The 22,702-nt window shown below is 38.1% G+C and overlaps 1 protein-coding gene across 2 annotated transcripts in view; it reads right to left on the bottom strand.

The window, feature by feature from the left end:
• Nucleotides 1-11,152, bottom strand: part of LOC311099959 (5-hydroxytryptamine receptor 2C-like) — a 28,406-nt gene extending 17,254 nt beyond the window's left edge. The window contains exon 1 of one of the 2 annotated variants that reach the window (XM_084140680.1): nucleotides 10,992-11,152. The gene's annotated coding sequence lies outside the window, so the exon portion shown is untranslated. The remainder of the gene's footprint in view (nucleotides 1-10,991) is intronic. The other variant, XM_084140679.1, reaches the window with a different exon arrangement.
• Between the last annotated feature and the right edge of the window lie 11,550 nt (nucleotides 11,153-22,702).

The raw sequence follows: 22,702 nt of genomic DNA, 5'->3' as shown, positions 1-22,702 counted from the left end.
CAGATTAATTTGGGACGGGGCTTTTCCAGACACCGCGGGTCTGTAACTTATGCTGTAAACGTGTGATATTAATAAAAGCCTCTAATCACGGTGCAGCCTAAGCGGACTCTTTGTTGACAGCAATAATTGCCAGCATTCACCCGATACGACAAATGGCGCCCAACGTGGGGCTGGTCTGCATCTCTCCTTTGCTTCATTCGTAGCCGCCAAGCTAACTCGGTCTGAAGTCATGGCCAGACAAGGGTGAGTGTTCCTCACAGCTTAGTTTGGATACTGCTTGTGTACACTGGAGGGGTGTACCATTACGACCGAAATGTGCCTCATGTGGCGTTATTGCTGTCGACTAGGAGTCTGTAATAATATTCTAAAATGTGGTTCCATTGGTAAACGGTAGATAATTTGAATTTTAGAGCACAAAACGGTAGGAATTAAGTATTGGCAGGTGTACAATTAAGGCAGATATGCATACATTAGAGCACTGTACCGCTTAAGACCCCAGGGGGCCATTTAGATATGGGCCGACAAATCCGGTTGCACGATAGAATATAATATAATAATAATATAATATAATATAATATATAATAATAATGTGCAAGTCGGTGTGTTTTAAAAAAAAAACTCGGGTTAATGAAATGTATCTGATTGTGATTATTGCTCGACTTTCGTCCGACGGGGGGTCTGTTGGGTCTAATTTCTCGGTGAATTGTCATTAAATCCACGGTAGCACAAAACGGTAGGATACTAAGTCAAAAAAGAAAATGGGCAGTGCAGGAGGCTTATTTGTGTGTGGTAGGCCGCAGTTAGCTAAAGGCTAATGCTAATGCTAATGCTAAATGTTGGTTCAGGCCACATTGTACATAAAGGCTAATGCTAAATGCTAAGGCTAAATGCTAATTGTGTTGCGTGCTACATGCTAACGGCTGTCCTTAGAGGTCCTATTGCGATAGGATAACCCTCTTAAATGTGTTTGTGTGTGTGTGTGAGCTCTGTTAAGTGTTATTGTCTGACTATAAGTGTAAAATAGAGAACTGAGGTAGAACGCTGGCGTTCTATTGTGTGGCAATCGTATGGTTAAATGGATTTGCGCATGCGCTTGATTTTACGGCGCTAAAACTACAACATGAGGAGATTGGTAAAACTACAACACGGGATTGTGGGTAAAGGGTCATATTTCTGTGGGGTTACACTGCAGGGGGAGAAATAGCCACAGACAAGGGGAATTTGGACACAAATCTTCTAAATCGTTAAAGTGACTGTTGTTCGAACATGAAACTATTTGTTGAGATGTAGTGAATTTATAAATTAAATATATGTTGATGGAGTATAATGAATTAAATTAAATGACGGATTAAAATAAAATAAAAATGTTTTTGAGCGATCTATTTAGTCCTGAATTAAGTCTTAAAGTGAATGTGAGTGGGGGAATATTGAATATGGTTGAAGTAACTCAGTATTGCATTAACTACTAAAATATTTTCCTGTGTCTCTGATCTTCTGTCATATGAGAGGAGCAATAGGACGATACGACAGGAGAGAGAGAGAGAGAGAGGGGGTGCTGACGTATACATCACGTCACGTGACGCGACAGAGGATCGAGTCAAGGGGTTTTGGTACTGGTCTGTTACAAAATCTTCCCCTACAGGATGTTTGATGTTATGACAATTTTACATAGGCTTGGCAAATTATTCATAAAAAATTGCATTTGGGAGGCTCTGTGCATCACTGGGGTTTGATTGGAATTGTGTTGGGAATCAAGGACTGACATTATTCTGTAAAATTAAGATAATTAGGTGCTTATAGAGCAAGGGGGTTATGGGAAATGTAGTGTTGTAAGGTTAGAAGGCTTTGTTTTTGGGATGGCTTTGAAGTTGACTAACTTACATTTACTTTCCTGATGGGTTGTGGTAAGATAACCACCACTAATATTAGAACATATAAATTGGTAAGATATGATATAGAAATAAAAAATTGGTTTTAATTATTCATAATTTTTAATTGATTTTTTAATTGATTTTTTATTTTAATTAGAAATGGTTTTTGAATAAAATTTTAAATATAATTTTTTGATAGTCATATTTTTGTTGATTAATTTGTTTATAATTTTTTTTATCATTTTTTATTTTTTTATTTTTTTTATTTTTTTTGGGGTTGTTTGGTTTATATTAATAATTAAAGGGGGGAAGCCATAGGCTATATAGTCTCAAATAAAATAATTCACAATAAAGGAATATAAAAGTGTTAGGTTATCCGGCAAATGAAACAAAAGTTGCCCTTCATTCTCAAACAAAAACTGATAAAAGATTCCAGCGATAAGATAAACAAAGGTATAGAGAAGGTGACAGGAAAACTAATGGCAGAAGTTAGTACACCTTTCTCACATACGGATTCAGCAAAAAGACACCCACCTTATGAGAAGGAAGTAGAGCTTAGGGATGTTTATCCTCAGCTTCCAGGGATCATCCAGGAGGGTGATTGTTGCATCAGAGATGAAGATGAATAATAGATAGAGGACAAGCAGAAACGACCAGAAAGATGAATCCAAAACTCCAGAAGGAAGAAAATGAGATGTCTGGAAGAGAAGAGTGAGGTTAAGGAAGAAGATGATGAAGATGAAGATCAGAGTGATTGAGAAGAGATCATGGGTGGATATGACTCTGTGATCAGAAGGAAGTTGGCAAGAGAGGAAAGAAGGATACTAGAGATTTGATCTCTGATGGAAGTTGAAGGAAGAAGGATACAAGAGATTCGAGTTCAGATGAAGACAGCGATAAAGAGGAGACTAAAGGTGCTGTGTATTCAAAATGAGTTTGTCCTACAAGGACTGGCACAGAAGAAATAGAAGAAGTAACACAACTGGATGAACAACTCAAGAAGAGAACATTTCTAAGGAAGAAAAACTGCTGAGAAAAGGATCCCAAGAATTGGAGGAGAAGAATACATTGAGGCCAAGAAGCTGAAGAAAAGTAAGAAGATGATGGAAGATGATATTTTGAGGACAGAACTTAGAATATAAGCTTTTGAAGAATCCTGATATGTCAACAGCAAGAAAGAACAGGATCAAGAAACTCTCAGAAAACTCAATCATACAACTGGTGGAGAAGAGAAGCTTTGGTTATGAAGAATCAGAGTGAACCAAATCAACAATCACTGTTACAGCTTCAACTGAACAATATCAAATGCAATTGTACCAGCCACCAAGGGGGGTACCAGGTGTTTCATATCCACAGCCAGTTTCTGGACAGACACAGAATTGGAGAGGAAGAGGACGAGAAGGCTTAGAAGGAGGAGAAAGATTTCAGCTACACTTCCAGCAACTTTCAGAAGACTGTTATAATTATGGACAGGTTGGTTACTTTACCTGTGAGTGCAATGGACCAGGAGGAAACAACAGAGAACATTTTTAAGGAAGATACAGGGGCCAGTCAAGATCACCTGTTCTCCAGGTGAACCCTAAGGATTCTAGAGTGCCTAGACGATACGAAGGGGGGTGTCAGCTGATAGCACCGATTAGAGAAGAAGAGAAAATATCTAACAATTGAAGTAAAAACAGAGGACTATGAGAAATAATGGTGAATAGTGGAAAAACTTATCTGTGTTCAGCCTAAAGAGGTTAAACATCTCACTATGTAAAATTAACTAATTAGGATAGGGATTTGAGGTAGTAAAACAGTTAATTACTCTTAAGGAACCAATTGAGCTCTGCTATAGAACTCAAAGAGAAATTAAAATAGACATACTAATATTAGAACATATACCTATTGCATTGTTGGGAAGAGATGCATTGTTTAAATTGAATTGTACAATAAGATGTACACTAAACGGCTGTCTGGTAGAAGATTTTAAAAAAGTAGGGTTTTTGGGAATCATATTTGCTTGAAAAGATAATATCATAGGAAGGATGATAATCTATTAGACTGCCTATTAGACAATCTGTCTGAAAAATAAAGTTAAAAGGGGTGACTGTTATTCTGGGTTACATTCTTACACCAAGAGATTTCAGGCTAGGCTAAAAGGTGTTTAGTCGTTTGCCAAGTCTGTGTGTAAAGAAGTCAGAAGCAGGTGGGGACTTTCCCAATCACATATTCTAAAAATTGGTGGTAAAGGGATTTTGTGAATAAATCAGTTGGAAAAGGTTTTTAAAGGTTAGGAGAAAAGATTAGATTAAAATAAGTTAGGAGAACTAGGTTGAAGGGACTCTAAGACAGTAAGCTAAGTTTCAAAGTTAGTAGTAAGAGAGAGAACAGTGGTGAAGGACATTTTAGAGTTTAATGGGAAGATATGGTAGGAGTTTAGATCTGTTAGAAGCAGATGCATTGAGAAAGTATGTGTTGCTGAATGATAAGAGAAGATTGAGGGTGATTGAGTATCTATATTTACAGTTCCCAGCAGGGAGATCAAGGTAATTATAGGTGTATTTTTTATAATCAAAAGTTTGAAAGTCAGGGATTAGAGGTAGGACTGAGAGTTGGGAAAAAGTGACACTAGTGGTGATAGATGGAAGTACAAGCAAAGAGTTCAAAGCTTTGGGGAAAATGGATGAAGTAACTAAGGACATTAACACTTCAGTCTATTAAAATAACAGTGAGAAGCAATTTAACTCTTTCAACATTGATAGTTATTAAAGCCATAAATATATCGCATTTGATTATAAGGGAACCAATAGCTCCAGCACCAATTTTAGAGGAAAATACGTATTAGGGTTAGGATGGGGACGTTCCTCCCACATGGAGAGATAATTATGGAGAAGAAGTATTGTTATCAGGACCAGATGTAGAAGCGGTGGCCCCTAGTCAAAGGAAGTATATTTTGTACAACAATATGGAGTGGAAGAGGGTTATGAGTGACTGTTCACTTATTTTGCGTAATGTTACAGAGAAAGATCAGGGAGAATATATGTGTACTTATCTAGTGCAAGCATTACAATTTGTTCCGGTTAAGAATTATTGGTTAAAAGGCTATGTAATTCGTAAAGTGACGCTTATAATGGAAGATTTGAAGTCTGTTGAAGTTTCCACAGTCACCAAAGGAGTTCAGGAAGAATATGTTACAGTAGTCACTCCAACAGTAAATAATGCACATAGGATATCGGTAGCTTTCCCACTAGAAGTAATTAAGGGTGTTAATTCATCAACTAAATCAACTACTTTTAATGGTAACTTTGGAAGGGATTAATGATACGATGGCAATAGCAAATGTAGGAAGTATGACACCGACAACAACTTTTCTGAAATTAAAGGGGGTAGCAAGAAGGACTCAGGGGTTTATGTTACGGATGGAGAGTGCTGTCAATGATAGTAAGGATAGGGTTAAAATAGGAGAGCAGATAGTAGTAGAGAACAATATAGATTCATCTGAAATAGTGAAGGATACTATCATGGAGGTACAGGATGAGGTCTTTGATTTTAATGACAGACAAGGAGAGGTATCTGATCAGTACCGCTCGTTAGGGAAGAGAGAAACTAAATGGATGGGTTTGATTCTTCTGTTGTGAAAATTAAAGATAGCAGGTAGGAATCTTTGGTTCCAGCAGCTCATTCTGTAATATCAGTGAGGAATCTTGAGGGTCCATGTCTGTTGAGAATTCCAGCACCAGAGACGTGGGGTTCGATCTCTATCAAGTATGTGTCAATCTTATGCTTTGTCATGACTGTTGTATCAGCAACAACAATCAGTAACCGATAAAATAATGTCGTTGTCAAAACATTTGTTTAAGCCTAGGGTTAGGTGTTATTGATAATGTTAGTTATACTTTGAGTCCAGATAGTTCAGATATTATCACTAGGGTTATATATGCATTGAAGAATATAAGGGATGCATTTGGTAGATCTGAAGGAGCGGAAGTCAGCGAAGACTTGGTTGCAAGATCAGGTAGGCCCAGTAGGGGCAGTGATGGTTCAGATTTTAGTTGCAGCTTTGATAGCACTGTGTGTGATGTTTGTAATTTGTTACTGACCTTTGAGAAAGCTATGATATTGAGATAGGTTGGAGAGTGATGCCTGGAGACAACACTCAGATGCCGTGGTTGACTGTTCCTGATCTGGATGAAGATGGACAAGGGGGTCTGGATGGAGTATTAATGGATAAATGTCCTTTTTGATCATTTTTCAAAAAAAAATTTTTTTTCAATATTAGGGTGATTTTAGTATGATTTTATGAATCAAAGGGGGGGAATAGGATAATGTGATTCATACATCATTTATATATCATTTTTATATTCTTAGTTGGTATTGATGTTTAATTTGAAAGTGTTGTTTTGCAAAAGATACTGTTTGGTCTTTTCTTTTCTTCCAGAAGCATTTGGGGGAATATGTGGAGATTGAAATACTCAAACAAGGACAATATGAAAGGACAATGACTGGAGGAGATGAAACAAGGAGGGTGTGGAAAGGTTCCCATTCCATCATCAACAATCCATTGGAAGTCGAGACTACGGGGAGATGAAGTGTAGTGGACTACATTCCAGTGTCTGCAATGAAATATAGACATATTTGCATGTGTAATACATAATTTGTGTCATATTCTTAGGTATTAATTTTTGTAGAAGGATATTTGATGTTTTTGAATACATGTGAGGATCTTAGATGTTTTTGTTTATTTCGTTGATGCTTAGGGACAGGGAGTCTAGGCAGGGAGAGGTCCACTATAGGGTCCAATGGGTTGACCAGCCTTAGAGTGGATATTTTTTGGATAGGATTTTGTTTGCAGGGGCTTACATGTGTATTTAATTGCATCATAGGTTCAAATGCATTTACATTGTTTATGAGTTTATCGGGAGTACCTAGGTGGTTGCCTGGGGCAGAGGGACCGTGAGAGATTTTTACTGTCTTGATTGATGGATGGATTTGGAACGAAGGTTGCCGGACAGGTTTTTCGCTCTCACACTCCATAAAGATTTGTTCATATTTCATAGTAATGTATTCACACTTCATAAACAGTTATTCATATTTCATAGAAAGGTATTTACACTCTAGAGAATAATGTTTTTTGGTTTAATGTTAAAGATACTCAATAAGATAAATTGTTACTTGTCATAATCCTATTCTGTTTGGTTTCGAGACTTTTAGTTAGTCTCGAAGGGGGGAAATGTCGTGTATTAGGATTATGCCTTTGTTAAATGTTTTTCATGAAGGAATGGAATGTTGTTTATCTTAGTTCAAATATAGCAGTTGGAGGGTGACGCCCCAGGGGGGATAGGTGATTGGACGAAAAAGGGAGCAACCCATTTTTGCCATTGTTTATAAGTAGGAGTTAGACAAAGGGGTAGTCAGAAGCATTCAGATTAATTTGGGACGGGGCTTCTCCAGACACCGCGGGTCTGTAACTTATGCTGTAAACGTGTGATATTAATAAAAGCCTCTAATCACGGTGCAGCCTAAGCGGACTCTTTGTTGACAGCAATAATTGCCAGCATTCACCCGATACGACACAGGATATACAGACAGACAATAAACAGGATATACAGAAGATAAACAGGATATACACAGACAAACAGGATATACAGAAGATAAACAGGATATACAGAAGATAAACAGGATATACAGATGATAAACAGGATTTACAGACAGACGATAAACAGGATAGACAGACGATAAACAGGATATACAGACAACGTACGTAGAAGCAGAGTTTACACAAATCCACATGCGATACACTATGTACACTGTAAGATAAGAACTACAAGCTTCCCTATAAACCCTAATCTACATGGTAAATGATGTATGTAGAGATGTGAGACTGTTGATTCACTTCAGTTGAACTGAACTGCCTGACGCACACCAGAGAGAGAATCAAGTATATTATTTGATCTTAGTAAACAGCCCATGCATGTTTCAAAATGATGATACTGTTGTGTCTTAAATTTGACTTGTATTCATTTTAGGTAGGCTTCCGTGTTGTAGGCATAAGCTATGACATCAGTTGTTCCTATATTGTGAGGGTTAGTATTAAATATCATATTTATGGAGGAATTTAAACCATGGATGAAACACCACATGCTGGTAGCCGTTTAAAACTTTCTAAATGGTCCATGTAGTGCTGATCGTGCGTGATGACTGGCTCTCATATGGGAACAGCATGCTCAAATAAAAACCTGTCTGCAAGCCTTATCTGTGGTGTAGGCAGATAGGTCCTCAGTCCAGTTCCACAGTCAGAATAGATAAAAAACACTATGATCTTCATCCCAGGGAAGACTTGCAGTGCCAATGATGTCTGGCACGTTCAACCCAGGTTAATGTATAGCCCAATAAAAATCATGAAGTATGAAAGCATAGCCTACCACTTGACTGTTAAATAGACTTTGCGCTTGGAGGGCAAGGCCAAACTATTCTTCAAGATCCAAAGTTGGATAAACTATGCCATTGAAAAACGCTTTCTCTTATTAAATGGGCATATGCAATATAATCAATGGTTACCTAAACAAATATCACTCATCATTATCAATGCATTATTGTGCCATACCAAAGGGATATCCTCCTCCTAAGAACTGTAATTTGATTATTTGTTTTCTTAGAAGGACTCATTCATAAGAACCTCAGACATTATGGGTCCGATTCCGACGTAGGAATTTACGCCATTTCTATGCAGGCCTTTCTTACACACTTGTCAGTATTTGGTATTCAGACTTACCTTATTCAGTCGAGCAATGCGCTCGGAATAAATGTAATTAAACTGCTGAAAACCATCCCACTTGCTGGGCAACAGATTTTCTTGTGGAGTTTTCATTCAATATGGTTTTCAGTACATTTATCTTAAGCCATCTCTTTAAATATGGCATACCTTTAAGTTTGAATTTAGTCGACAGACTCAATAGAATATATTGAGAGAACGGTTCAGATTATTAGGGATCAATGAAAGAAAGACAACTAAATATATGCATATTCATCTTAATTTCAGCACCAATTGGTAGATTTAAAAATACTCTGATCTTGTTGATTATTTAGGTTTACGTTGAAGCATTTATGAATAATAAAAAACAGGTTTGGAGAGCCTTTATGCACAAAGGAAGAAAATTGGCTAACCATGGAACTGTGTGATGACACGTCAAAGTATTGCGCCATTCATCCGGTTAAACCTGTTATGGCTTGAACATCCCCTCCATAACATTTAATTAGCCTACATGTTTTTTTGTTGATATTATCAACTGTTACTAATGATCCTCAGCAACAACCACACGGCCGTTTACACAGGAAGCAAATTGGCAGTTGAATATGTGTGGTTATTAGGCCTACTGAAGGTCGATACTGATAGTGGCTAATATTTAACATGATAGAAATAGGAAACAGAGAAAGTCGGGGTAGCCTATAATTAATACATTCCAGAGTGCCCATCCCAGCAAGTTAAAAGGCTGTACAATTTACATTCTGCATAATGGCACAGCATTTCATAAACTGAACTATGGGAAAGTTGATAAGTTGATATGCTTAATCAGTTTGCTGCCATATGAGTGGCTTCACATTTGTCTCCAGGATTATAAGGTAAAATTGATCTAAAACAAGTAATTTATATTTAAAATTCCCTTAACCAAACGGATTACTCATCTACCTAGCTCTTATAAATAGCTCTTATCAAGTTGTAAATTACCGTGCATGGAGAATGGTGTTATTTCTATCTAAAAAAATTAAGTAGATGCTTTTATCACTTGGAACTGGTAGGTTCGCGTGTATATGTAGACACACATCCACTACACATTCATACCTTCATACAAACGAATAGCCGGTGAATAGCATTCTATTTCTATGCTTAAATTCAAGGTCAGAATACACACTGCGAGAAAAGTGCAAAAAAAGGGAATTACGTTCCATTTACACTTCACTCAGGTCGGAATCGGCCCCTAAATGCACTTGATAAATATATTTTTTTTCGTCTGGATTTGTGCAAAGGATGACATTGCAGTCAAGAACAGGCCTACTCACTCAACACTAATCAGACTATACAAGAGCAGTCATCCACCTAATGCAATCAATTAACCATGAGATCCAAGATTAATGCCAAATATCGATCTCTGTGGCGAAACTAATCAAATAATTTATATTAATAAATAAATAATTAGTCATTTAGCAGACGCTCTTATCCAGAGCGACTTACAGGAGCAATTAGGGTTAAGTGCCTTGCTCAAGGGCACATCGACAGATTTTTCACCTAGTGGGCTCGGGGATTAGAACCAGCGACCTTTCGGTTACTGGCACAACGCTCTTAACCACTAAGCTACCTGCCGCCCCAATTTAGTGAAAGGGTGACCGCAGAATACCTTTTAATAAGGTCTCTTTAAATTATGGTATATGTCACGTGTTCTTCATGAAATTACCAATGAGCAGGGGAAATCGTACAGGTCATAGACTACCTTTTTAAAGGTCCAATCTGCTATATTTACTGCTGTTTAACAGGCTACGCACGTCTTCCTGCAGAATATAACTCATTTCCTCCTGACTTACAACTGTCTTACCCCATCATCACCCAATACAAAATTGTTCAATTTACTCCATTAGTAAACAATGTCTCAATGAGCTTCAAATGTGTAAAACTATTATGTTGTTCTCACATGCACCCAAGCACCATCTATGTATTTGAGAGTGGTTAGATTTTCCCAGCCCCGTCCTTCAGCTTTAGGCTACAGCTAATCAAGTGGCTGCCGTTTGATTGAAAACGAATTAAGGCTTTATATGGACGGCAGCTAGCCTTAAGAGCGATGGGCCAGTAACCGAAAGGTCGCTGGTTCGAATCCCTGAGCCCACTAGCTGTAACATCTGTCGATGTGCCCTTGAGCAAGGCACTTAACCCTAATTGTTCCGGTAAGTTGCTCTGGATAAGAGCGTCTGCTAAATGGCTAAAATATAAAGTGGCTAGGCTATTTAGAATTGAAGATCCTAAAACTGTCTGTATAGCCCAATAGTGAACCGATGCAAATTAATTCAAAGATCTTACAAAAATATTGTCGCGCGCTTGCATGTCTTTACATAGGATATAAACCTATTTCAAAGCGAGACGTTACATACCGCCGATGATACTGTCGGACCTTCTGCGCGCACTTTTCGTTTTCACCTCCTCAAAACGTGTTTTCCTTCATAGCCCCATCATGTATGTTAGCCTCCTTTCATGGTAAAGTGAGAACTCTCGGTGTAAAATCTGCGACAGTTGCATAAGTAGAGGCGTCTCCTCTGACTTCGAGTCTAGAACAAACCCAATGTTCTCATATCCACGCCTTTCAACCATCCACGGACACTGCCATGCTCACAATGCCGCTCTGCTTTTTGAGTGCACATGCATTTTCAGATGAGATTGTTGTTGAATATTGCTTAATGAATAATGCACGTAAAATGCAGTCTGTTTTGAAGGCTTCCTGCCGCTTGCAAATTGCGTGTTCTATTAGATAGGGTTTTCTACTTTCCTCATCTGAATGTGCATGTCTTGAACAAAGTTTAAGAAAATACCTACTTCATATTTTAATGCAGTAGGTCTACTACTGTACGGTCAATAACAACATTGTAAATACAATGTTTTATTTCTGTCCCTGACCCGCTTAATGGTGCATTAAATATTTTCCATCTGTCCTAGCCAGAGGCTGAGCCTAGTGTACATGCACTAGGCTGAGTCTAAGACACACCGTCACCAATGCACACACAGGACAATTCCTCAGACCCAGTTCGACATAGTTTTTATCCATAGCTTATGTTTACTTACCACAATTATAGCCGAGGGCATAGCCATGGGAAGTAAGGGTGCTGCAGCAGCCCCTGAAATCACAATATATACACTACCAGTCAAAAGTTTGGACACACCTAATCCTTCAAGGGTTTTTCTTTCTTTCTTTTTTTAATTTTTTACATTGTAGAATAATAGTGAAGACATCGAAACTATGAAATAACACATATGGAATCATGTAGTAACCAAAAAAGTGTTAAACAAATCAAAATAGATTTTACATTTGAGATTCTTCAAATAGCCCCCCTTTGCCTTGATGACAGCTTTGCACACTCTTGGCATTCTCTCAACCAGCTTCATGAGGTAGTCACCTGGAATGCATTTCAATGAACAGGTGTGCCTCCTTAAAAGTGAATTTTAAACTTCTTAATGCATTTGAGCCAATCAGTTTTGTTGTGACAAGGTAGGAGGGGTATACAGAAGATATCCCTATTTGGTAAAAGACCAAGTCCATATTATGACAAGAACAAATAAGCAAAGAGAAACGACAGTCCATCATTACTTTAAGACATGAAGGTCAGTCAATACGGAACATTTCAAGAACTTTGAAAGTTTCTTCAAGTGCAGTCGCAAAAACCATCAAGCCCTATGATGAAACGGGCTCTCGCGAGGACCGCCACAGGAATGGAAGACCCAGATTTACCTCTGCTGCAGAGGATAAGTTCATTAGTTCCCATCCTCAGAAATTGCAGCCCAAATAAATGCTTCACAGAGTTCAAGTCACATGCACATCTCAACATCAACTGTTCAGAGGGGACTGTGTGAATCAGGCCTTCATGGTCGAATTGCTGCAAAGAAACCACTACTAAAGGACACCAATAAGAAGAAGAGACCTGCTTGGGCCAAGAAACACGAGCAATGGACATTAGAAAGGTGGAAATGTGTCCTTTGGTCAAGTCAAAATGTGAGATTTTTGGTTCCAACCGCTGTGTCTTTGTGAGACGCGGTGTGGGTGAACGTGTCGTATCGAGTAAATGCTGGCAATTATTGCTGATAAACAAAGGAGTCCGCTCATACTGAACCTTTGATCATAAGTTTATTCGTATCACAAGCTTTCAGCATGATTTACAGGCGTCATGAGACCCGGAGAGCAGTGTCCTCGAATTGTAATGGCTGCTCTGACTCCTACTTCGTCCAGCATATACTTATAAACAATGCAAAAAGATGGGTTGCTCCCTCTGCGGTCCAATCACCAGTCTCCCCTGGGGCGTCACCCCACAAACGGCTACTTTTGAACTAACATAAACAGTTCTTCAGTTCCACATGAAAAAACATTAACAAAGACATAATCCTAATACACTACATTTCCCCCCTTCGAGACTAACTAAAAGTCTCGAAACCAAACAGAATAGGATTATGACAAGTAACAATTTATCTTATTGAGTATCTTTAACATTAAACCAAAAAACATTCTTCTCTAGAGTGTATATACCTTTCTATGAAATATGAATAACTGTTTATGAAGTGTGAATACATTACTATGAAATATGAACAAATCTTTATGGAGTGTGAGAGCGAAAAACTTTCCGGCAACCTTCGTTATCAATCAAGACAGTAAAATTCTCTCACGGTCCCTCTGCCCCAGGCAACCACCTAGGTACTCCCAATGAATTCATAACTCTTTATAAATGCATTTGAAACTATGATGCAATTAAATACACATGTAAGGCCCTGCAAACAAAATACTATCCAAAAAATGTCCACTCTAAGGCTGGTCAACCCATCGGACCCTATAGTGGACCTCTCCCTGCCTAGACTCCCTGTCCCTAAGCATTCACGAAATAAACAAAAACATCTAAGATCCCCACATGTATCCAATAACATCAAATATCATTCTACAAAAATTAATACCTAAGACTATGACACAAATTATGTATTACACATGCAAATATGTCTATATTTCATTGCAGACACTGGAATGTAGTCCACTACACTTCATCTCCTCCCGTAGTCTCCTCTTCTAATGCATTGTTGATGATGGAATCGGAATCTTTCCACACCCTCCTTGTTTCATCTCCTCCAGTCATTGTCCTTTCATATTGTCCCTTCATATTGTCCTTGTTTGAGTATTTCAATCTTTACATGTTCCCCCAAATGCTTCTGGAAGAAAAGAAAAGACCAAACAGTATCTTTTGCAAAACAACACTTTCAAATTAAACATCAATATCAACTAAGAATATAAAAATGATATATAAATGATGTATGAATCAATATAAATGATAGAATAATGAAATAGGATAATGTGATTCATTCATACACTTCCCCCCTTTGATTCATAAAATCATACTAAAATCACACTAATATTGAATTTTTTTTTTTGAAAAATGATCAAATCATCAAAAAGGATATTTATCCATCCAGTTCCACTTGTCCCTCTTCATCCAGATCAGGAACAGTCAACACCGGCATCTGAGTGTTGTCTCCAGGCATCACTACTCCAACCTATCTCAATATCATAGCTTTCTCAAAGGTCAGTAACAAATTACAAACATCACACACAGTGTTATCAAAGCTGCTATTAAAATGTAATCCATCACTGCTCCTACTGGCCTAACTGATCTTGCAACCAAGTCTTCGCTGACCATCCAGCTCCTTCAGATCTATCAAATGCATCCCTTATATTCTTCAATGCATATATAACCCTAGTGATAATATCTGAACTATCTGGACTCAAAGTATAACTAATATTATCAATATGATCTTCCCAAATGTTACACCATACCATGGAAAAAGTCCCCCCTTCTCTCTTAGACTTATCCTTCAATGATAGGCTTGAAGACTATGACATGTCGCCATATTATTATTATTATTATTATGTCTCTTTTCACCCTATTTTAAACTCTAGCTTCAGATTTATCTGTGTCCGGTGCTACCCCTCTTATAATGGTAAAATCCTCATATGGAAGCTTCAATGTTGACATGTAACAACATCCTGTCCATCCATAGGGTAAGAATATATATGCTTTATCACCACAAACCTCAAAATATCTCTAAAATTCCCAATAGTCACATTGTCAGGCAAAAGCTAATTTTTCACCATCAAAGTCTTGCTGTTCTTACTACCTGGAACATAAAAAGTAACATTATATTTCTCCTTACTACCCTTAAGGTCATGCTTACCCAAAGTCATCATATAATCATCACAATCTGATATTCCCATAAACATGCCCCTTACATCATATGTTTTATTAGAACAAAAACAACTTTTAGCCCTCACTGGTTTCACCTCCAATGCATCAGGGTTCGCTATTACCTGATTTTCCTTCCCATCTAACAAATTCCCCCAAGTTAATTCACTTAACCAAGAACACCTAAACCTAGGCTTAAACAAATGTTTTGACAACGACATTATTTTATCTGTTACTGACTGTTGCTGATACCACAGTCATGACAAAGCATAAGACTGACACACACTTGATAGCGGTTGAGCGACCGTCTCTAAAATGGAACCCCACGTCTCTGGCGCTGGAATTCTCAACAGACATGGACCATCAAGATTCCTCACTGATCTTACAGAATAAGTTAACCGCTGGAACCAAACATTCCTACCTGCCCATCTATCTCTAATTTTTACAACAGAAGAATCAAACCCATCCATTTAGTTTCTCTCTTCCCTAACGAGCGGTACTGATCAGATACCTCTCCTTGTCTGTCATTAAAATCAAAGACCTCATCCTGTACCTCCATGATAGTATCCTTCACTATTTCAGATGAATCTATATTGTTCTCTACTACTATCTGCTCTCCTATTTTAACCCTATCCTTACTACCATTTACAGCACTCTCTATCCGTACCATTTCAGAAAAGTCGTTGTTTGTGTCTGTGTCATACTTCCTACATTTACATTTACGTTTACGTCATTTAGCAGACGCTCTTATCCAGAGCGACTTACAAATTGGTGCATTCACCCTATAGCCAGTGGGATAACCACTTTACAATATGTTTTGTCCTACAATATGTTATGTCCTACATTTGCTATTGCCATCGTATCATTAATCCCTTTCCAAAGTTACCATTAAAGTAGTTGATTTAGTTGATGTATTAACCTTAATTATTTCTAGTGGGAAAGCTACCGACATCCTATGTGCATTATTTACTGTTGGAGTGACTACTGTAACATATTCTTCCTGAACTCCTTTGGTGACTGTGGAAACTTCAACAGACTTCAAATCTTCCATTATAAGCGTCACTTTACGAATTACATAGCCCTTTAACCAATAATTATTAACCGGAACAAATTTTAATGCTTGCACTAGATAAGTACACATATATTCTCCCTGATCTTTCTCTGTAACATTATGCAAAATAAGTGAACAGTCACTCATAACCCTCTTCCCCTTCATATTGTTGTACAAACTATACCTCCTTTGACTAGGTGCAACAGCTTCTACTCCTGGTCCTGATAACAATACTTCTTCTCCATAATTATCTCTCCATGTGGGAGGAACGTCCCCATCCTAACCCTAATAAGTATTTTTCCCCCTAAAATTGGTGCTGGAGCTATTGGTTCCCTTATAATCAAATGCGATATATTTATGGCTTTAATAACTATCAATGTTGAAAGAGTTAAATTGCTTCTCACTGTTGTTATAATAGACTGAAGTGTTGATGTCATTGTTGTTACTTCATCCATTTTCCCCAAAGCTTTGAACTCTTTGCTTGTACTTCCATCTATCACCACTAGTGTCACTTTTTCTCTCAGTCCTACCTCTAATCCCTGACTTTCAAACTTTTGATTATAAAAAATACACCCACAATTACCTTGATCTTCCTGCTGGGAATTGTAAATATAGATACTCAATCACCCTCAATCTTCTCTTATCATTCAGCAACGCATCTGCTCCTAACAGATCTAAACTCCTACCATATTTATCTTCCCACTAAACTCTAAAAATGTCCTTCACCATTGTTCTCTCTCTCTTACTACTAACTAACATTGAAACTTAGTTTACTGTCTTAGAGTTCCTTCAACCCTAGTTCTCCTAACTTTTTTTAATCTAATCTTTTCTCCTAACCTTTAAAAACCTTCTCCACTGATTTATTCACAAAATCCTTTACCACCACTTTTTAGAATATGTGATGACTTCTTTACACACAGACTTGGCAAACGACTAAACACCTTTTAGCCTAGCCTGAAATCTCTTGGTGTAAGAATGTAACCCAGAATAACAGTCACCCCTTTTAACTTTATTTTTCAGACAGATTGTCTAATAGGCAGTCTAATAGATTATCATCCTTCCTATGATATTATCTTTTTAAGCCAATATGATTCCCAAAAACCCTACTTTTTAAAATCTTCTACCAGACAGCCGTCTAGTGTACATCTTATTGTACAGTTCAATTTACACAATGCATCTCTTTCCAACAATGCAATAGGTATATGTTCTAATATTAGTATGTCTATTTTAATTTCTCTTTGATTTTTATAGCAGAGCTCAATTGGTTCCTTAAGAGTAATTAGCTGTTTTACTACCTCAAATCCCTATCCTAATTAGTTAATTTTACATAGTGAGATGTTTAACCTCTTTAGGCTGAACACAGATACGTTTTTCCACTATTCACCTCTCCTAGTCCTTTGTTTTTACTTCAATTGTTAGATATTTTCTCTTCTTCTCTAATCGGTGCTATCAGCTGACACCCCCCTTCGTATCTTCTAGGCTCTAGAATCCTTGCTCCGGACCCCTGTAGGGGTTCACCTGTCCTCCAGATGATCTTGACTGGCTTCTGTATCTTCCTCTGAAATTCCCTCTGATGTTTCCTCCTGACTTATTGCACTCACAGGTAAAGTTACCAACCTGTCCATAATTATAACAGTCTTCTGAAAGTTGCTGGAAGTGTAGCTGAAATCTTCCTCCTCCTTCTAAGCCTGCTCGTCCTCTTCCTCTCCAATTCTGTGTCTATCCAGAAGCTGGCTGTGGATATGAAACACCTGGTACCCCCCTTGGCTGGTACAATTGCATTTGATCTTGTTCAGTTGAAGCTGTAACAGTGATTGTTGATTTGGTTCACTCTGATTCTTCATAACCAAAGCTTCTCTTCTCCTTCTCCACCAGTTGTATGATTGAGTTTTTTGAGAGTTTCTTCGTCCTGTTCTTTGTTGTTGACATATCAGGATTCTTCAAAAGCTTATATTCTAAGTTCTGTCCTCGAAATATCATCTTCCATCATCTTCTTACTATTGGCCTTTCCTTGACCTCAATGTATTCTTCTCCTCCAATTCTTGGGATTCTTTTCTCAGCAGTTTTTCTTCTCTTCTGGATCTTCATCCTCATCTTTCCGAACCTCATTCTTCTCTTAGTTTCCAGACATCTCGGTTTTTTCTTACTTCTGGAGTTTTGGATTCATCTTCATTGTCGTTTCTGCTTGTCCTCTAGCTATTATTCGTTCATCTTCATCTCTGATGCAATAATCACCCTCCTGGATGATCCCTGGAAGCTGAGGATAAACATCCCTAAGCTCTACTTCCTTCTCATAAGGTGGGGGTGTTTTTGCTGAATCCGTATGTGAGAAAGGTGTACTAACTTCTGCCATTAGTTTTTCTGTCGCCTTCTCTTCCTTTAGCATTTTCTCTATACCTTTGTTTATCTTATCGCTGGAATCTTTTATCAGTTTTTGTTTGAGAATGAAGGGCAACTTTTGTTTCATTTGCCGGATAACCTAACAATACTTTAGTTAAAGAATTACTATTTTGTACTATACCAACCGGTGTAATCACCTTCATAGCCTTGCTGTCCTTTCTCCCCATTATAACAACCCTTTTATATTCCTTTATTGTGAATTATTTTATTTTAGACTATATAGCCTTTTTTTTTATCAATCAATAAAAATATGAATATGAAAAAAATCAATTAAAATTTCTATTCAAAAACCATTTCTAATTAAAATAAAAAATCAATTAAAAAATCAATTAAAAATTATGAACAATTAAAATCAATTTTTTATTTCTATATCCTATCTTACCAATTTATCAATTAGTGGCTATCTTACCACAACCCATCAAAAGCAAGTAGTCAACTTCAGACTACAATCCTAAAAACAAAGCCTCTAACCCTACCATTACTACACTACCCATAAACCCCCTTGCTTTATAAGCACCTAATTATCTTAATTTTACAGAATAATGTCAGTCCTTGATTCCCAACACAACTCCAATCAACCCAAGTGATGAACAGAGCCTCCCAAATGCAATTTTTAATGAATCAGTATTTGCCAAGCCTATGTGAAATTGTCATAACATCAAACATCCTGTAGGGGAAGATTTTGCAAACAGACCAGTACCAAAACCTTTTGACTGATCCTCTGTCGCGTCACGTGATGTGATGTATACGTCAGCACCCCCTCTCTTTCTCTCTCCATTGTTCCTCTCATATGACAAAAGAACAGAGACACAGAAAAAGATTTTAGTAGTTAATGCAATCACTGAGTTATTTCAACCATATTCAATATTCCCCCACTCACATTCGCTCTAAAACTTAACTCAGGACTAAATAGATCAATAACATTTTTATTTAATTTTAATTTATTTTAATCGTCTTTTAATTTAATTTATTATAATCCGTCAACATATATCTAATTTATCCATTCAATAGGTCACAAAACAAGTTTCATCTTTAACCAACAGCCGATGTAACAACTAGAAGATTTAATTCATTTTCAAATCTTTCCTCTTTGTTCCCTCGTCTGTGTTTCTCTGTCTCCCCCTGCAGCAAAGCCCAACAGAAATATGACACTTTACCCACAATCCCCTTTGTTGTAGTTTTAGTACCCACCGTGTTGTAGTTTAGTACCGTAAACCAACGTCTCATAATCTCGTGCAATAAACTCCAACTCCCACGTTTTGTAGTGTAGTGTCGTAAAATTAAACGCATGCGCAAATACATTCAACTATACGATTCCCAGACAATAGAACCTTAGCATTCCGCTACAGCTTCACTATTTTATACCTTATAATCAAACAATTACACATAACAGAGCTCACATTTGCGTAGAACTCTGAATTCTACACACACAAACAAATTTAAGAGGCTTTAATCCATCGCAATGGCCCTCCAAGGTCAAAAGTTAGCATGTAGCATGTAACATAATTAGCATTCAGCATTAGCCTTTAGCATTTAGCCTTAGCCTTTATGTACAATGTGGCATGACGCAATATAACCTGCATTGTGCCTAACTACCGTACATTTATCCCCTTCTAACTTTATGCTGCCGTGAGATATGGATATTATATGAGCGGTTACCCCAAGCAGATACCCCGTCGGCTACAAGATGAGAATAACTTACAATATAACCGTCCACCTCATAGTTCCCAGAACTAACCTGAAACACCGAATGCATAATCAGGATTTATGGCCCATCCTATGATGGCCCCCATGGGGTCTTATCAGATTCACAATGCCCTAATTGCATACGTATCTCTGCCTTTAATCATCTGCCTTTATTATATCTGCCTTCAATTGCTGTACAATTTTAGAATAATTATGACGGACCCTTAGTTCTCAGCAATAACGCCACACGAGGCACATTTCGGTCCTAATGGTACATCGCTCCAGTGTACACAACCAGCATCCAAACTAACAACCTCCCAAAGCTTGTGAGAAAAAACTCACCCTTTTCTGGCCATGACTTCAGAACGAGTTAGCTTGGCGGCTGAATGGAGCAAAGGAGAGATGCAGACCAGCCCCACGTTGGGCGCCATTTGTCGTATCGAGTAAATGCTGGCAATTATTGCTGATAAACAAAGGAGTCCGCTCATACTGAACCTTTGTTTATACCTCATAAGTTTATTCGTATCACAAGCTTTCAGCATGATTTACAGGCGTCATGAGACCCGGAGAGCAGTGTCCTCGAATTGTAATGGCTGCTCTGACTCCTACTTCGTCCAGCATATACTTATAAACAATGCAAAAAGATGGGTTGCTCCCTCTGCGGTCCAATCACCAGTCTCCCCTGGGGCGTCACCCCACAAACGGCTACTTTTGAACTAACATAAACAGTTCTTCAGTTCCACATGAAAAAACATTAACAAAGACATAATCCTAATACACTACAAACGCATGTGTAGTTCCCACCATAAAGCATGGAGGAGGAGGTGTGATGGTGTGGGGGTGCTTTGCTGGTGACACTGTCTGTGATTTATTTAGAATTCAAGGCACACTTAACCAGCATGGCTACCACAGCATTCTGCAGCGATACGCCATCCCATCTGGTTTGGGCTTAATGTCTTTCAACAGGACAATGACCCAACACACCTCCAGGCTGTGTAAGGGCTATTTTACCAAGAAGTGCTGCATCAGATGACCTGGCCTCCACAATCCCCTGACCTCAACCCAATTGAGATGGTTTGGGATGAGTCGGACGGCAGAGTGAAGGAATAGCAGCCAACAAGTGCTCAGCATATGTGGGAACTCCTTCAAGACTGTTGGAAAAGCATTCCAGGTGAAGCTGGTTGAGAGAATGCCAAGAGTGTACAAAGCTGTCATCAAGGCTACTTTCAAGAATCTAAAATCTATTTTGATTTGTTTAACACTTTTTTGGTTACTACATGATTCCATATGTGTTATTTCATAATTTTTATGTCTTCACTATTATTCTACAATGTAGAAAATAGTAAAAATAAAGAAAAACCCTTATATATATATATACACACACACACTTTTTCACAAACGTAGTGCACCCAAAACAGAGAAAAATATCATTATTTTCTGCCCATGTTTTGGCCTCAGGCCAGGGGAGAGTAACCAGCTATGACATATCCAGGACGGTGAGGAGGAACCTTGCCGTCTCTGATATATGGACCAATGGGCAGCCCATGGACATCTCAGCAAGAACATACAATATAGGGACATGACAGAGACCACAATCAACTGGAGACATCAGGGAACTCTTAGGTTACTGCCGGCCTGCACCTGCTGGGTTAGAGACGTGAGACAGGAGAATATAATAACTTTAACATTTTTGAGTGCGGACATTCTACAAATGAATCTTTGGAGACAGGAGACCAATCATATCAAGGGTATGCACGATATGCCGTTGTCCATTCTATTAGCCTACACTCTCAATAATATGGGTCTGTACATGTGTGTTAACCATGGAGTGTTATGACCAGCTTGTGAATCATTAACCAGCATCTGAAAACACTACACAGTTTGAGTATTCACTAGCATTGTATTGATAAGACATGTCTCCGAGTGACTTCAGTGACGCAGACCAGGACAGAAGTGTTGGTGCTACTAAACCAGGTGGAACGTTGCAGACCAGGATGACCTCTGACATGCAACCCATCTAATGAGAAGAGAAGCACAGCTATAGCCCTGTGTCTCCATCTGTCACACTTCAATTACAGCTCTAATGACTACCTCCCTCACTCCACAGGGCACTGACTGCAACCTTCCTTCCTGTTTCTCTCCTCCATTCTCCCTTTCCCACTCAATTTGCAATTATACCTGATATATCTCAAAACAACATGGTCTGGACTCAGGATTTGAAATGGCAGAAGGACAATTCACTGACAACTTGGACAAACACCCTCTAAAGGCTACTGTTCATTGTAGGACTGCTATGCATATAATAGACGTGTGAATGTATGCTGACATGCACTACGTTTTAATAAGGCCCAACACTGACAGACTTTTCTATGTAACATTTAATGACTGAGTAACATGTATAAAAATGATTAATTTAACATTGTATACAAGTAGTGTGATAACTGATTGCTGACAGTGAATTAAGTACTAAAATCACAACTTTGCATAGCAAGAGATAATATTTGACATACTGGGTGTACTCACTCAAGTAGCTAACAGTAATTTGTGTGTTATTCTCTGGACATGTCTGGGTCCAGCCAGACGTACATCAGGATAATACACAATCTCATAGAAAAACACATACAGGACACAGATATTTAATCTCTCAAGTGTCAATTAACACAAGTGGATAATTGCGTTCATACAGCCTTAAAAAATATCAAAATCTAAAATGCTACATAAAAAACAGATTGTTAAACCC

This window comes from Coregonus lavaretus (assembly GCF_964263955.1).
Source record: "Coregonus lavaretus genome assembly, chromosome: 24".
Classification (NCBI taxonomy): Eukaryota; Metazoa; Chordata; class Actinopteri; order Salmoniformes; family Salmonidae; genus Coregonus; species Coregonus lavaretus.
This window is presented reverse-complemented; position numbering and strand designations above follow the sequence as displayed.